Raw genomic sequence first — 18,528 nt, forward strand, 5'->3', positions numbered from 1 at the left:
CCACCCTACCCACCCTACCTACCCTCTGCCCACCCATCCACCAGCATTGCACCTGCCCCCACCCTCCCTACTATCTCCACTCCCACCCTCATTACCCTCACCACTCCCACCCTAACCACCCTCCCCACTCCCACCCTACCTACCCTCCCCACCCTACCTACCCTCCCCACTCCCACCCCAACGACCCTACCTACCCTCCCCACCCCCACCCTACCTACCCTCCCCACTCCCATCCCACCCACCCTACCTAACCTACCCACTCCCACCCTACCTACCCTCCCCACCCTACCCACTCCCACCCCACCCAAACTACCTACCCTCCCCACTCCCACCCTACCTACTTTCAAACCCACCCACTTTCCCCACTCCCACCCCACCCACCCTACCTACCCTCCCCACTCCCACCCTACCTACCCTCACCCCACCCACCCTCCCCACTCCCACCCTACCTACCCTCGCCACTCCCACCCCACCCACCCTACCTACCCTCCCCACTCCCACCCTACCTACTTTCAAACCCACCTACTTTCCCCACTCCCACCCCACCCACCCTACCTACCCTCCCCACTCCACCCCTACCTACCCTCACCCCACCCTCCCCACTCCCACCCTACCTACCCTCACCCCACCCACCCTCCCCACTCCCACCCTACCTACCCTCGCCACTCCCACCACACCCACCCTACCTACCCTCCCTACTCCCACCCTACCTACCCTCAGCCCACCCACCCTACCTACCCTCCCCACTCCCACCCTACCCACCCTACCTACCCTCTGCCCACCCACCCTACCTACCCTCCCCACTCCCATCCCACCTACCCTACCCTAACACCACCCACCCTACCTACCCTCAGCCCACCCACCCTACCTACCCTCCCCACTCCCACCCTACCTACCCTCAGCCCACCCACCCTACCTACCCTGATATTTATTGTTTGTTTGTGAAAATCTCTACCAGTGTAGAGGTTTTATTGTTCATTTTAAGAAATCTATACAAAACTTGAACTGATATTTATTGTTTGTTTGTGAAAATCTCTACCAGTGTAGAGGTTTTATTCATTTTTAGAAAATCTATACAAAACTTGAACCGGCTAGTAACTGGCTAACAACTAGCTGTGTGCATATTTTGAGTATGTAATAATATATTGTTAATTTATTAAATGACATGTCTTCCTATAAATTGTATATCTTGTGTGTGTTTTTGAGGTGATATTTGTGATAATTGTGTTGTGTAACTGCTGTTTGTAATGACCACAATGAAATTGGGTGGAATAGCTTATTATAACTTAAATCACTTCTACACATCTCAAGCATTGCAAAAACATATGATTTAGGCTAATTAAGATGATCTATCCTTATATAACACTCTTAAAAACTATGACACGAAGATCATCAAAATTTTGTTTTCATGGTTACTAATTGTGTTTTGAGTACTTCAAGCATGGCTCAATATGCTCTGTTGTCAATGCCACAGAGCGGGTGGGATCAAATGCTCTCCTAATCCAACGCCGAATCCGAATTGAACAAGCCAACTCAATGCTTCAGGAGCAGACAAGGCCAACCACCAACCATCCCATATCGCTGACAGAGCGGTCATATTCCATGACGATGATGAAACAATCATCCCCCCCCCCACCCCACAAGAACAAAACACAAGAACAAAACACAAGAACACACGTTTACGAAAAGTATTTATCTCCTTACTGCTACTACTAGAGACAAGGCATCGAAGAGCTCCACTTTGGCTGAAACAATTTCTGTGCTAAAATCAATTTCAATTTCAAGCAAATGTACAAATACAATGTACAAATTGTCTAATAAAGATTTTTCTTCACTGTATTGTAGTTTCTTTAAAGTGCATTGTTTTTAGTAGCACCTGGGTATTGACTGCAAACTTCATACAATAAATTGGGTGCTGTATGTAGTGAAGAATGAAGCTGTGCAGAGGTATGTGATATGATTTTTAATGCACACCAGCTGTTCAATCGCTCTGATTAAAATGTCTAGATGGGCCTGGATACAAAGATGTGAGTTGTGCTGAAAATTAACCCATTTTCACTGACCAGCACGGCGGCTGCCCACTGCATTAGAAATGATGTACAGAAACAAAGTCTATGAATTACAGCTCATACATTATACATTTCTTCATAGAACAGTTTATAAAGGAAAATGTAATACCCTGTGGCATTTTGAAAGCGGTAATGCTTTCGATTACCATCCACGGCAATGGCGTGCATCTGTGGAGTACACGCAGAGCAGAGGAATGGGTCCATCCCCATGGCCCTCTCCAACTCATGCTCTGCGTGGGACCATTCAATGAATGCCCTCTGGAAGGCATCTCCACAGATGTTGCTGGCCTAAATAGTAATGATAAATATGGAAAGATATTATTATATATTATGTGATGAGAATTATTAAGAAAAAGAGAAAGGAAAGATATTTACCCTCCCACAGGCTTTACTCCTCTCCTCCAACATTCCGAGGAATGCCTGACGTGAGAGGCCCGGGGCAAGCAACTTCAACTCTTGAAAAGATTTCAGCATTGTGACCTGGTACAAGGTGTGGTGATTCAGCGTGGCAGGCCAGTAACCACACTTGACCAGGTCCTCCAACCCAGCTGTCCAACTCTCTTGGCACAGGCCACAGGTTACAGAGGGAATGGACAGGTTGTAACGCCCTGAAATAATTGTTTGTACAGTGTTAACTCAAGCAAGAATAGGGATATGACATCCATAAAACATATCCATCTTACCATTCATCCCAACCAGGATGACTCCTCTGGCTGCTGTCATTGACAGAGCACTTGGACAGCAACCACATAGTTTTGGCAGGCTGACCGGTAGAAATCGCACTAAAGAAAATATATATAATATATATTTAACATATAGCTAAATAGGCTAATTTGTCACAATAACGTTACATCATTTGTGTAATTATGAACACACCTGTTTCCATCAGATTGTATCCGTCACCCTCAGGCTGGACAATTGTAGTGGGTGACAAGGGGTGATGAAACCCCTCAAAAATGGCACTCCTGTCATGCAGTACATGAAGTGCATGAACCTTCACATCACACTCACTACAAAGGAACTCCTTGGGCATGCATTCCTTGCAGTGAATTACTGCCCTGTTATTGCAAATTTTGCAGGCAGGCTCTAAGACCTCGGAGGACATCAATGCCTGAACTAAGGATTCCCTAATTGAGCTCCATCTCTCCGAGCTTAGAGCCTGTCTCTCACCCCAGCTGACATTTTGCTGGGATGTTCCAGGGTTTGTTCCAGGGTTCGGGTCGACGGAGTAGGCCTGGAAATTTGTATCTTATCACAGAGAATATAATAATCATTATGAGAGCCTGATTACAAGGTAAAAGAGCGATAACAGAAACTGCACAACCACAACCAAAGCAAAGGCATACCTAGGACGTCAAATGAAACCGGTCCAGGAATGCTGCTTGTTGCTGTAATAGGAAATATGATGCTTTCATTTGTTCTTAGATAGATAGATAGACAGACATATAGATAGATGCTTTATTTATCCCAAGGGATCTTTTAAGAATGTAGTAGCTTACACAACCATGACACAGCACACATACATATGTCACCTACATAAAAAAATCACTCACAGATGTGTGAAAAGTAAAGAGCATGGGAAGTGATTGCAAAGGTCTGGTAGGGACTGCCCCTGTAATGTATTGACTATCATAAAGTGCTATGGTAAAGTGAACTACCACTATTGCACACATTCTAATAATAACTCATACCTTTTTTGGCAGGAATTTGATCACGTGGTGCTTGACCAGGTCTTTTAAATAGCATTTCGCCATTGCTGTCCCGTGGCTGCCATTGAACTGGCATAGCATGACATTTTTTCTAAAGTAAGGGAGTTTCCATTAATTGTTTTATTTACAAATATACACTTAGCCACATGTTTAAACAAATCTATACTCACAGCGGTTGCATCAAATTTAGCAATTAGATGCTTGCTAGCTTGAAGAGCCTTCTGGAAGTCGGACATTTCTGCAAGAAGATTTTCTATATTCAAATTCAAAAGCTGAAAGTGTCAGTGGTTTCTACGACAATAGTGTAGGAGGTCAAAAGGTCACAATTCAATCCAGTACTATGGAATACTGTCCAAATAACTCTGTTGAGAGCACCAAGACATGAAAAGACAAATAATAACATTTTCAGAGCAATACTTTGGAGGAAAGGGGTTGTCAACTTTGGTTGTGCAGGGTTATATGTGTACAAGCAAAAAAGTGCAAAAGAGGACTGGGTGGGGTCATAACGAATTATGATAAATGCCTTGGTATGTAAGGTGAGCAAGCCAGCGTCAAATCCTTTGACTGAAGTAAGATATAACTTTATGTTCTTCTACTTTTTCAGAGTTATGAATGCAGTGTCTTTGACTTTTTATCCATTTACTAACATTCAGGACACTGTTACATCATCAGGGTTATAGACTTGACTTCCCTTCCATGGACATCAACAACCGAACGCTGAAGGAGGAACGCACAGATCTCAGGTAGAGAGGTCAACAGATCCTCAGGGACACACACCATCAGAGCTTTGTTTTGTTCAAGTGGGTGTACACAGGCTACAACCTAACACCATAGGCCCGTGAACTTCAGCTCGCATAAGATCTGTCTGGACAGCAGAATCTTTTCTGCCACTGTGAGGTTTGTGGCAATGTTTAAATGAACACTGTACTTTACATTTAGTAATTTAGCAGATGCTTTTATCCAAAGCGACATACCGGGAGAATAACATTCAAGCTACAGACTGTAATCTAGCTGTTGTTTATGTTGTTCATAATGTAGACATGTTTGCATAACTCAAGTTCTGCAGATATGTCAGCAGAGAATATTCATGTGATTATGACTAATTGCTATCAGTAAAAGCCATCACACAAACTCATATTTATATAACATATTTATAAAGTGGTCTGTGAGTGTGTATTATTATGTACTTAATTTCCTTTATACATGATGAAGTTGTCCTTTGTTCTCTTAGCACAATACTGTAGTTGGTCAAGCCTCAGCCATAGACAACTTAGACAGAATGCTAAGAAAAAGTAATGTGGTGCAACCTCAAGACAGTAGTAAATACAAATATGTGTGTGTGTGTGGGGGGATCGAGTCCCTGATTTTCTATGATTTAGGGAATATAGTCATGTGAGCAATCTGATGGTTGATGTGGGTGGGGGGATCATAGCTGCTGGGGATCATAGCTACTGAGGATAACAGTCCTTGTGACGGAGTACCGTCACTACAGTTGAGTATGCGCTATGACTGCCATACCAACGGGTGGTGTCACAAAGGGTGGTGTCACTGCTCTGTCCCTTTGCTACAAATGGTGTCAGATGTGAGATGGCTTGCTGTGAGGTCATCGGAAGTTTACCCAATGTGTGAGCCGTATGAGGGACCCCCAGGATAGGTTGACCCTGGTGTGAGGGATGTAAGGAATTTTCGTATTCAGTCAGCTGGAGGTATCGGAGTTAGGAGTCAGAGATCAAATAGGATAAGTATACAAGAGTTTAATGTAGAGACACATCAAAGTTCAACGATACAGGAGTAAAGTTGGAGAAGGCGCGTTCTGGGTAACAACAGTTGGGCAGCTGCTTTCATAGTGCCCGGGCTGGTGACGTCTCGCAAACTCCTGTGTGACATCTAGGAACAAGCTGGACCTGGGTTGACACTGACTTCCCTGCCCTCACCCCATCAATATCGTCCCTCAAGCAGGCTATCAAAACCAACCTATTCAGATTAACCAACCCTGCATTACTGTCAAGTGTATTATAGCATTGACTCAGAATTTAATGTGCTGACATTTTAACAAGCAATGCATGACCACTAATTTCGATTACACATTCTATGACAAGGTAATAAAAGAAATGTTGTGAATGATTTCCAGACATTCTTATCTTACCTGCCATAACTACTAGGAACAGTCTCTCACCGGTCAGTTGTACCTGTGCGAGTGGAATAATTGCAACTTCTATGACAATCTTCCTAACATAACTGGGCTGATTCACTCATGCTAGAAATATTACCAATTAAACCATAGATAATGGTTAATCTTGTTCACTAGAGAATCAATTACTGACTGCTAAATACATGCTAATGATACATATCTTTAAACTTGTACAATCACTAGCTTAGCTAGCTTCGTTATAGCATGCTATCTTTTCTAACAAATTATAGATTATGAGGTGGCAGTTTAACAACTGTAAACTTTCGGGCTGTACAGCAGGCATTTACAGTTACTATAGCATAGGTGGATGATATTTTCAACAAAAATAATAATAACTCCCATGTAAACTAAATACTTACTTAAAAATCAATGGTAATTTGACAGCCGCAATGCTCTTTCCGCGCCTTCAGAAGAAAATCTCGTGAGAAACGATATTTTACATCGCCCTTATTGGCTAAAATAATGCAAAAGGCTTACATTTTCCATTGCTTGCCCTGATTGGCTGAAATAATGTAAGATGCTTACATTCTCGGACGTGATATTTTGTAGAGGGGTTACAATTCCACTAGGAGACCGGGTTGGGCTCAACCAGTCGATCAGGCTCGAGGGATACTGAATTTTGGCGTTTATGGATGCCAAGCGCCAGATTTAGTTTAATGAAAGTTATTGAGCATTATTTAAATAAATCAAGATACCAGAATGTCCCAGAAGACATACCCTCAGCTGCTGCGTGAGGCTGCATCCTTAATTTAAGAGGCCCTCAACTCGTCTACTACTAGTAGTATTTCTAGTAGTGTTATGAAATGTTGGGTTTAATGTGGCCTACTGGCCTTAGCCATGGGTGCACTGGCCGTAGTAGTCGTAGCCAGGTCGTAGCGCTGTAGTTACCCCATCACGTCTATCTCTTCCATAGTTTGCATCAGGCTGCTATTAGAATGTTACGCTGTAGCATGGTTCTTATGTCCTCAGTTTTTGAATCACCAGTGATGAAGAAAGTGTTTTGTCCGTCTCTTCATAAACGGATGACTAAGAGTAAGACCACATTTACACATAGCCGGGTAATTACAGAATAGAGAATATTTCTGCCCTTCCGTTCAAAAAATAACGTCGTACACACAAGGTCTTTTTCCAAAAAACTTTCTGTTTACATGAACCCGCATATACGCCCCCAAACGCCATCATAACTATGCTAAACCTGTAGGTTTGCATAAGTAGGCTGCTAATCCATTAAATTGGCTATGAGTCCTAGATATGTGGATCCTTTACGTTTATTTGGCTACAACAGGTAGACAAGATGGAATGTAAAACTCGTAGTCCACTGGTGGAAGTGCAGGGGATACCATTGTTAAAGCCAATAGTCACACACTGGGGAAGGGTTGAGAGATTCAGTTATAGGGTTGAAAGAATGCAATCCTGCGTTTGCATTAACGTATAAATGAGCACTACGTTAACAGCATCCATGATCAGTAAACAGTAAATATAGGACACTCACATCACGAATGCATTTTAGGCGCATATGTGACGCAAACTCCGTTTGACCCAGTGCACACGCAAAAACTGAGTTTTCCTGAAATCTCCACTTTGGCCGGAGTTTTTAGAAATGATCGTTTCCCGTGATAAAACCTCAGTTTTTTCTCGTAAATGAAAGGCCAAACCGCATGAAAATATATACGTTTTCCCACCGTATAAACGGGGTCTACGTTCAGTTGAGTTCTGGATTTTAATACGTTTATCAATCTGTAGATTGGGAGAGAAACCCAGACCTCTGACAATAAAAAACAACACAACACCAGGCTTAGGTCTCAATCATGTCTCTCTCCGCTCTGAAGGCCGGAGGACCATCTTTTATAGGGCACAATAATGTAAACATAGTGACAGTCAAGCAGTAATGACGTTACAACAGTCTCAGAGAAAGAGTCTCACAGCTCCCCAACAAATGACAACTCTCAGACTAGAGAGTTAATAGTTGGAGCTCTCCTTTTAGTCATGACAAGGGACGTTTACCCATTACTTTCTCCAGATCCCGAACATTTATACCCCTGACACAGACACAGTCTACTCTTATTAATACCTGATACGACTCTGCTGCATTTGTCGTTTGATAGTGCGCTTGGACACTCGAAAAAGGTTCGCAATATCTTGTATTTTCAGGCCAGAGAGTGCGAAGTGTTCAATTGTGCCAGCCGAAGATCAAACAGAGTACGACCACCTCCAGGATGTATGGCCTGTAGGCTATCACTCAGCCTCATTTGCTACCATCTCGCTGAGGATCGTGAACACATTTTCATCTATGTCTGTGTCAGTCAGGGCCGATACCGTTGATATAATCTCAGCGAAGCCCTCAATATGATTTAAAAACAATGTGAATTGCAGTTGCCTCCATCTCCTCAGCTACAGCCAACATTTCGACTACTGTAGCATGCAATATTCCATTTATTGAGGTATGTTTATCTCCATTTTCTGGCTCATCGGCCACGCTCAAGGACCAAGCTGCTATTGGTCAATCTGCGATTTCGAATTCCGTGTCAAAAAAATATGCGCATTTTCAGCGCTTGCATGTCAAGAAACTAAATTAGTAGGTTTCACTCGATAAAATGGTACACAATCAGAGGTTAGGTTTCAGTCGATAAAGTAATAAATAAATACATTGTTTTTCACATTTATTCTTTTAGGAGACGTAGCAGCAGGGCCGTAGATGTAAGGGCCATGCCAATATTACCTGTACGGTGCCTAAACTGCTCCGTACATGTAAGGGCCATGCCAATATTACCTGTAAGGTGCTTTAACTGGTCCGTAGATGTAAGGGCCATGCCAATATTTCCTGTATAACGCCTAAACTGGTCCGTGTATGTAAGGGCCATGCCAATATTACCTATACAGTGCCTTAACTAATAATAATAAATAATAATTAATTTTATAGGACGCACAAATACCTAATACATAAACCTCTCACTATCAGCCGACAGTGGTGTAGGAGGTAGAGAAGCAGTTTAGTAAGGAGAAGCAGTGTAGTGATGAGAAGATTGTAGGTTCGTCTCACTGCTGTAGCGTCTGGTAAGACGACTGACACTTCCCATCTCCCTGCTGATACGTCTCCTTAAAGAATAAATGTGAAAAACAATATATTTATTTCTTATTTTATCGACTGTAACCTAACCTCTAATTGTGTACCATTTTATCGAGTGAAACCTACTAATTTTGTTTCTTGACATGCAAGCGCTGAAAATGCGCATATTTTTTGGACCCGGAAGTCGAAATCGCAGATTGACCAATAGCAGCGTGGCCCTTGAGCGTGGCCAATGCCAATACCTGTACCTGTACAGTGCCTTAACGGCTCCGTAGATGTAAGGGCCATGCCAATATTACCTGTAAAGTGCCTTAACTGGTCGGTAGATATAAGGGCCATGCCAATATTACCTGTAGAGTGCCTTAACTGGTCGGTAGATGTAAGGGCCATGCCAATATTACCTGTTCGGTGCTTTAACTGCTCCGTAGATGTAAGGGCCATGCCAATATTACCTGTACAGTCAGTGCCTTAACTGGTCGGTAGATGTAAGGGCCATGCCAATATTACCTGAACGGTGCTTTAACTGGTCCGTAGATGTAAGGGCCATGCCAATATTTCCTCTACAATGCCTAAACTGGTACGTGTATGTAAGGGCCATGCCAATATTACCTGTAGAGTGCCTTAACTAATACTAATAAATAATAATGAATTGTACGGGCCGCACAAATACCTAATAAATAAACTGCTCACTATCAGCCGACAGTGGTGTAGGAGGTAGAGAAGCAGTTTAGTAAGGAGAAGCAGTATAGTGATGAGAAGATTGTAGGTTCGTCCCCCTGCTGAAGCGTCTGGTAAGACGACTGACACTTCCCATCTCCCTGCGAAATGAGGACATGTGAAAAAAATAAACGTGACAAAAATATATTTATTTCTTATTTTATCGACTGCTACCTAACCTCTAATTGTGTACCATTTTATGGAGTGAAACCTACTAATTTACCATTTTATCGACTCATTTTGTTTCTTGACATGCAAGCGCTGAAAATGCGCATATTTTTTGGACCCGGAAGTCGAAATCGCAGATTGACCAATAGCAGCTTGGTCCTTGAGCGTGGCCGATGAGCCAGAAAATGGAGATAAACATACCTCATTTATTGAATCCACACCGGGTGCTGCCATCTTGAATTAGTCAAAAGCAGTCAATTCAAGTTGAACCACCAATCAGAGGCTTTAACCCGCCCCCTGACTTGGTGACGGGGGATGACGGATTTATTTTGCTGCAAGCAAGTTACACCATGGACAATAAGTATGACAATAAGTATGACAAAATGTATGACAAAATGTAAGTATGACAAAATGTTTGACAAAATGTATGACAAAATGTATGACAAAATATATGTAAGTATAAATAAATATATGTGAGTATAAATAAATAAATGTAGGTATAAATAAATCTAATTATGTATTTATCCAAGTATTTAACCATTCATTTATTTATTTATTTATTTATTTATTTATTTATTTATTTAGTTTTGGCCCCGATAATCCTCCATACACTATTTCCAGATGCCGCATCACAAAAACTTGGGGTGACCGAGCGGTCACTCACAGGCCACAAGAACAACAAACTCACTCTAATAGCTACTGTAAGTTTAACTCATCCTTGCTAACACATGAACCATATAGTAATATTACACACCGTATCACTGAAGTTCAACAAATGGGAAGTTTCACTCCAAATATAATGTAAGACAATGCTCTATTACATACAGTAAATAACTTAAAAAATGACAGGGATTGTACTATCCTTTCCTACTCAAATTTTTGTTTAAGATATAATATAATGTGTATTTTACAATCTTATAAGGGATAGAGTAGAGTTTACTACACTTACTATCAAATCATCTGAGGTATGTTGGGGAGGGGAAACCTCAGCCTCCGGAGGAAGTACAACCGCTGCCTAGATGCCTTTGTCAGATGTTGTGTGTGGAGGGTCGATGTTAGGTCCTCAGTGAGCTGCACCCCCAGATACTTAAAACGGGGTGTAATATTCACATTGAATATTATTTGATATGTTCCTGTTGGCCAATCAGTGCGCCTCATGATTTATATGTTGCATTCCTACTGCGCATCCTCAGTGTGCGTTTAGAGTGAGACATGACCCAGCCAGGTCACACATTATGTTACTCCCGCATCAGTACTAATAAAATACAGTTTATAGCAGGTCGGTTTGCTCCTGATTTTTGTACGTACAATACGAAACAAGATATGATGTCAGAGTGAACTTGGAAAACACTTGAAAAAGAATGGACGTTGCTGGAGTTCCTTCAACTCGTATGAATTGGGATTTCATCAACCTGCCTGTAGCATGGCGATACATGTGAATTGATGTTTAAGAAGAAAACTGAAGAGGAGAAGTGTAGCTATCTTCTTTTGTGGGTCTGAGAAAAAGGTAGAGACATCTATCACACATGGATATTAACAGAGGCAAAAGCAAAAGTTTTAAAATAGCAAGCCTTTTGAACAGTTTATCACAGAATTGAGACTGCTTACAAAGGACTTTGGATATGCTAACAGTGAATAAATGATAAGGGATCGTGTGGTGTTAAGAATACATTCACATAAAATTCATGAAAAGCTGCTTAATGTCGGATCTGATTTGACACTAGACAAAGCAATATACATGGCTAGGTCTTATGAAACAGCGCGAGTGCAACTTCAGACAATAGATTGCAGTAACAGTTCATGCGGTTCATGCAATTGACCCTTCCGCGACCACTCCCCAAAACGGTAACTGATCAATCATAGCATAGCAACGGTTACTAAGCTCGGGACCTCAGTCAAGCGAGCCATTTTGATGAATGGAAGTCAATGAGAGAGACGTCTGCTCGAGAAGAGAAAATGAAACGTTGCGCTTATGGAGTGTGTAATTCTGACAGCCGATATCCAAAAAGGCTGGGAGGGGTAACATTTTATCCCTTCCCGAAACCCAAGACCCAGAGAGAGAAATGCCAGCTGTGGATCAAACAATGTGGACGACCCCCCCCATCAGCTGAATGTCAGCTACTTAAACAGAAGCACCTACGTTTGTTCCAAGAAGCTATGTCGCTAAAATCTGCCCACTGCATCGAAAACGTGATAAAACCCTTGCTTAAAATACGATTCAGTTTTACCACCTTACATGTTTGCGTAGCGGCGACTGTGTAGATAATAGAACACATAAACATAGCTGGAATGAACCTGTTAGCCTTAGCATTTGTCTGTCTACAAACACGGCATGTAATGTCGCGGTTGTAGCCTATATAAGCATATTGCAGACCTTTTTGCCTGCTTCGATCTGAGATCTTGCCGTTTTTCCAAAAAATGCTTGTGATTTCTTTGGGTAGAGCTGAAATTGACACGGTTGAAAACACATTGCCACGCCATTCATACCAATGCTGAGAACCTGGGAAACGTGAATGCTTGACTGATATAGCAACCGTTGCTAAGGGGGGCGGAGTTTGCGGAAGGGTCCATTGGCAAGCAGTATCTGAAGAGAGATGCCTGTGTAACCTAAGGGAATTTTAAGGTCTTGGCTCTGGACACGACTACGCCACCTGGTGGCTTTCACACCAAGATATAGGGTGGATATGATGTATACCTTTTCGAGAGACAAGTGGTTTCTCGCTCAGGTTCGCTCTAGTAAGGACAGAGACAAGTTACTCAAATGATAAAAATGACAATATTTATTTATACAATTTCTATGGGTGGAGGATGGCGGGAGAGTTGAGAAGGGCTGGAGAGTTGGTACCGGCTGCCACCAGGATGGTAGGGGGCATAGGGAGCAGCTGTTACAAGGAGGTTACCTGTCTGAAGAAAAGGGGAATGAGACCGACACGCCACCCGTGCTCTGGATTTGTACTCCTACTCACACAAACTCTGCACACAACACACATAGGAACATGCACTCAAACAGGTATCAACAAATCGTGAGGTGCGCATTACCACTCAAGGGCATGCAGTGCCCGAAGAAAAAGACTCAGGTCCGATAACCTGCCCCGCAGACAGCTGTGATATTCTGGGGAGGAAGGGGGAAGAGGAGTTGGGGTTAAGCCTATTGGGCTGAAACTAGGCAGAGTTTCAGCATCAAAAAGGTTCATTCACTAGGGACCAAACTGGGGCAGCCAGAGGAGAGGGGATAAATACTGAAAGAAAATAATAAAATGTAGTACACTAAACCTAGCTCACACCTAGGCTAGGTCCAACAAACAAATATGAAAACAAACAAACCAAAAACTACAACGAGCAAAAACTGAAATGAAACTAAATTTAAGGCAAAACAAAGCAGCAGTGGCAAATCTGAAGAAAGGAAATAAAATGATTCATCTAATCATACAGAATCAACATGTATTTTTAGCAAATGAGAACATAACATCCTCAGGTTACCTTCAGCAATGACAAACAACAAACACGGACAATTGGTATTCTGGCGTCGCCACCAACCTACATGAGCAAACAGTTAAAACAGACATTAAGGACGTCAGCCAACAAACGAGGATGTAAAAGCCATTCGTCACATTTACCTCCAATAGTCTTCTCACTCGCTTAGTGTCATCCGACCAACACCTTCGGTAGCACTCTCACGCTACCCGGAAGAGTTGGTGACACACCTTTTAGCAGCAACAGTGTCGACAGAAGGGATGCTGTAGCCCAGACATCGCTACCACCTACCTGGAAAGCCTGTTATATACTGGTGGCATTTTGTGCTAATGAATGCCAGCCACTACATGCTACCTAGGGGCGTGGCAGAGCAAGCCAGAATCTACGGTGGCTGCTGAGGGACAGGACCATAGTTCTGCCGGTTACACCTGGAAAGCAAGCCAAGAAATGACAAAAGAAGATGACACTCACAAGCCAGTCGAATACCGCGATCACACTAAGCCCTGCGGCTACTCTGGAAACAAGGCCCTTCAGCATGCATGAGTGTAGATAGTTATCTCGGTCATCCCTTCAGCGGGCATGACTGTCGATAGTTATCTTGGTCACCCCTTCAGTGTGCATGACTGTAGATAGTTATCTGGGTCACTCCTTCAGCGTGCATGAGTGTAGATAGTTATCTCGGTCACCCCTTCAGCGGGCATGAGTGTAGATAGTTATCTGGGTCACCCCTTCAGTGTGCATGACTGTAGATAGTTATCTCGGTCACTCCTTCAGTGTGCATGAGTGTATATAGTTATCTCGGTCACTCCTTCAGTGTGCATGAGTGTAGATAGTTATCTCGGTCACCCCTTCAGTGTGCATGAGTGTAGATAGTTATCTCGGTCACTCCTTCAGTGTGCATGAGTGTAGATAGTTATCTCGGTCACCCCTTCAGTGTGCATGAGTGTAGATAGTTATCTCGGTCGCCCCTTCAGTGTGCATGACTGTAGATAGTTATCTCGGTCACTCCTTCAGTGTGCATGACTGTATATAGTTATCTCGGTCACTCCTTCAGTGTGCATGAGTGTAGATAGTTATCTCGGTCACCCCTTCAGTGTGCATGAGTGTAGATAGTTATCTCGGTCACTCCTTCAGTGTGCATGAGTGTAGATAGTTATCTCGGTCACCCCTTCAGTGTGCATGAGTGTAGATAGTTATCTCGGTCGCCCCTTCAGTGTGCATGACTGTAGATAGTTATCTCGGTCGCCCCTTCAGTGTGCATGAGTGTAGATAGTTATCTCGATCGCCCCTAAGGCCCCTCACATATCCCTAGGCCCAGACTTGATGCATATTTAAACCGAGAAAAAAGTAACTCATATCAATAGTGTCAATCATTTTGTAGTAGTAATAATAATACATTTATTTTATAGGGCGCCTTTCAAGACACCCAAGGTCGCCTTACAACATTGAATAAAACATTGAATTATACATAATACAGCAACAACTTTACAGGTTATAGGCTTGCTTGAACAGGTGAGTTTTGATTTGTGTTTTAAAAAGAGCGATTGAGTAAGGGTCAATGTTCCTGATGTCAGGGGAGAGGGAGTTCCAGAGGTGAGGGGCAGAGCGGCTGAAGGCTCTGGATCCCATGGTGGACAGATGGGCTTGGGGGACGGTCAGGGTGATGGAGGAGGCAGACCTGAGAGACCGGGTAGGGACATTGATGTGGAGGAGGTCAGAGAGGTATGGAGGGGCGAGGTTATGGATTGCCTTAAATGTGTGGAGGAGGATTTTGTAATTTATGCGGTGTTTAATGGGAAGCCGGTGGAGTTGATGTAGAACGGGGGTGATGTGATTGATGGATGGCGTCCTAGTGACGATACGGGCAGCAGCATTTTGTACCAGTTGGATTTTATGGAGGAGTTTGTGTGGGAGACCAAAGAGAAGGGAATTGCAGTAGTCCAGGCGGGAAGTGACAAGGGAGTGAACCAGGATTGCGGCGGTGTTGGGAGTGAGTGAGGGGCGGAGGCGGTTGATATTGCGGGTGTGAAAGTAGGCAGATCGGATGGTGTTGTTGATGTGGGTATTGAATGATAGGGTGCTGTCGAGGACGACACCCAGGCTTTTAACCTGAGGAGAGGGGGTAACCAAGGAGTTATCTATGGTGAGGGTGAAACTGGGGTGTTTGGTGAGGGTGTGTTTGGAGCCAATGAGGTCTGCCTCAGTTTTTTCACTGTTAAGCTTTAGGAAATTTGAAGAAAACCAGGATTTGATTTCTGTAAACAGGCACAGAGGGAGGAGGGTGGGAAGGTGGAAGTGGGTTTGGTGGAAACGTAGAGCTGGGTGTCATCCGCATAACAGTGGAAATGAATATTGTATTTACGGAAAATCAGTCCAAGTGGGAGGAGGTATATGATGAATAGGATAGGGCCAAGGACAGGGCCCTGGGGAACACCAGTGGAGAGGGGGGATGGGTGGGATGAGAATGATTTTAACTGGATGAACTGAGTACGTCCAGAGAGATATGAGCGGAACCAGTCCAGGGGTGTGCGAGTTATGCCAATGGAGGCTAGTCTGTCAAGGAGGGTGGAGTGGGATATGGTGTCAAAAGCCGCGCTCAGGTCAAGGAGGATGAGGATGGATAATAGTCCTGAGTCAGCTGCCATCAGGAGGTCACTAGTGATTTTGATGAGGGCTGTTTCTGTGCTGTGGCAGGGGCGAAAACCGGATTGGAATTGTTCACAGAGGTTATTGTTGGAGAGATGGTCATGGACCTGTGATGCCACTACCTTTCCAGGATTTTTGAGAGAAATGGCAGTTTGGAGATGGGACGAAGGTTATTTATTTTTAGTAGTACAGTAGTGTTAATAGCTTGTTATCATGAATATCCTAGTGTTTATCCTGATTGTTAATATTCTACTAATATTCTACCCACACTGGTTATTATACTGATTGTATAGTCAAGCCACAGAAGCCCTTCCAGCTCCATCAACTAATATGAGACTACGGCAGGGGTAACGTGCCTGTATGACCGGCCCGATTGTGACAGGGAGTTTGGTCAGTCTGTTGGCAAAGGGCTAGTACATGGTACTGCAGCAGATGAGAGAGAGAGAGAAGCAATATTAAACCCATCGCAGAAGGTTTATATAGATAGAAGTTTAGTGATTTTTGGCCCAAATTAATACTGTACGTCAGCAGGGATAACCACATGGTGGGTCTTCGACGTCCTTGGATATCTTACTTTGCTTTCTGTCTTGTAAAGAAGTCAGTTTAGACCCTTCTTATCACATCTGGTCCAAAACATCCTTTTACACATATGTGCAGACTAAGTGGCACCTTATAATCTAAGTTACACACACACAGAAACACAGAAAAGCCATGTCCCTGCTGACATAAACACATGATTCATGCAAGGTAATTATTAACACAAGGCACTTGGTTTAATATATTCTTAAGTCATTAATCGAAATTATCTCTGTCAATAAAACTGATGAAACACCCCCAACATGACGCTGCTCTCACACAGATTCATAACACTGATAAAACATCCCCAACATGACCCTGCAGTTTCATCACTAGACACACACACACACTGAACCCCACTGTGCTGCTCACCTGGTGGGGGAACTTTAAGTCACCTGAGGCCTCATTAAAATGCCTGTCTGGGCACATTTCTTTATAAAGACAACCCATTTTTGAGAAGCTTGTGTTTACCTCCCCTTGTAATTTTTGCTGTTGCACATCCTCCTTGCTCTATTAAGGATAGAGTTCCAGGATCGAGGGATCCCAGCGCCTGTTCAGGAACAGGATACAATTCACTGCTGCACTGCAGGCTGCACTGATGTACACCTCTAACTTCCAGTCACTTGATACAATTTGACAAGTAACATCTCAAAAAAAAAAAAAGGTATGTAGGTATGACAGCAGTGGGCACACTCACAGAACAAAACTCAGCCTGTGTCACTCACTCACATGTCTCATACTCATACATGACATGACATCTGATATCTCTATACTCACATAAACACCTGAGGAAGTTGAACTTCATCTTCAGGCTTAGGATGGTTTCTTTCTCATCTGGGAAGCGAGTGGGTCTGAAAAGCTTTAACTCGCTGTCAATACCAGAAAGGGCCAGAAAGTCCTTCACATTCTGTTTCAGCCGCTCGTTCTCAGCCGTGCTGAACCACCCCGTTCGCAGAGGGATCCCTGTGGCATGGTGGGGGCGGAGGAAGAGCGGTAAAAACAAAAACCCTGGATAACATGACTGAATTTATCCCTCAAGTGGTCAGTGGTCCTTCAACTTCTCAAACACAGTCCACCAAAAAATCTAAATGAAGTTTAACTCAGAATGTCATAACAAACCATACCAGAATCATGAGAAAAGGTCCCTGGCAATATATACATAACACTGCTGCAGGCCTCACATATTCCCTATGGCCTGAATGAAGATAAACTCCTCCCCTTTGAAAATGCAAACTTAATCACCCTGTTTTACAGTGCACTGCAGGCTTTGGATACTCACAATTGCTAAAATCAAGCTTGCTTACTCACCTTGCTTCTTGTACATTTTGTAGCGGGGTAGGTCATATCTGACGATATTCTTCACATCCTCAGTGTTGGTAAACTTGTATTGAGGCAGGAACTCCTTAATCTCCTTTCTGATGGCATCGTCAATTTCCACCACAAGCTTTTTATGCACAACATCTGGGTGAAGCTGAGCGTCTGTGGGAGAGTGTGTGTCTGCAGCAGGCTGTGTGGGTGTCTTTCTGACCTTCGCTACAGGACGGTCTGGCTCTTCAATTCTTTTCTTCTTCTTTTTCTTCACCTCTCTCTCCTGAGCAGCAGCATCATCTGCAGACTCTTGTTCCACACTTACGTTCTCTGCATCGCGTTTTCTTTTCTTTTTGTTTTGCCCTTCTCTTGAGTCACACTGGCCCTCGACGTGTCTACAGTCATCTTTCTCACTCTTTGTTTTCTTCTTTTTGTGTTTATGTTTCTTATGAGAGTCGACTTCCGTAGTGGTTGTCTCTGGCATCGCCTCTCTCAGCGTGAATAAAGGAACATGGACATGCACGTGTCTTCACTGAATCTTTGTGCCACTTAAAACGGATCTGTATTTTACTTCAAAATATAGAGAGGAAAAGTCATCTGAGA

The 18,528-nt window shown here is 43.3% G+C and overlaps 1 pseudogene across 1 annotated transcript in view; it reads right to left on the reverse strand.

Moving 5' to 3' along the window:
- LOC308382480 (transcription termination factor 1-like) overlaps positions 1 to 18,409 on the reverse strand; it is a 116,710-nt pseudogene extending 98,301 nt beyond the window's left edge. The window contains exon 1 of the transcript in view: positions 18,155 to 18,409. The product of the transcript in view is annotated as a transcription termination factor 1-like (transcript). The remainder of the gene's footprint in view (positions 1 to 18,154) is intronic.
- Between the last annotated feature and the right edge of the window lie 119 nt (positions 18,410 to 18,528).

Source organism: Sprattus sprattus (assembly GCF_963457725.1).
Source record: "Sprattus sprattus genome assembly, contig: scaffold_63, whole genome shotgun sequence".
NCBI classification, from domain to species: Eukaryota; Metazoa; Chordata; class Actinopteri; order Clupeiformes; family Clupeidae; genus Sprattus; species Sprattus sprattus.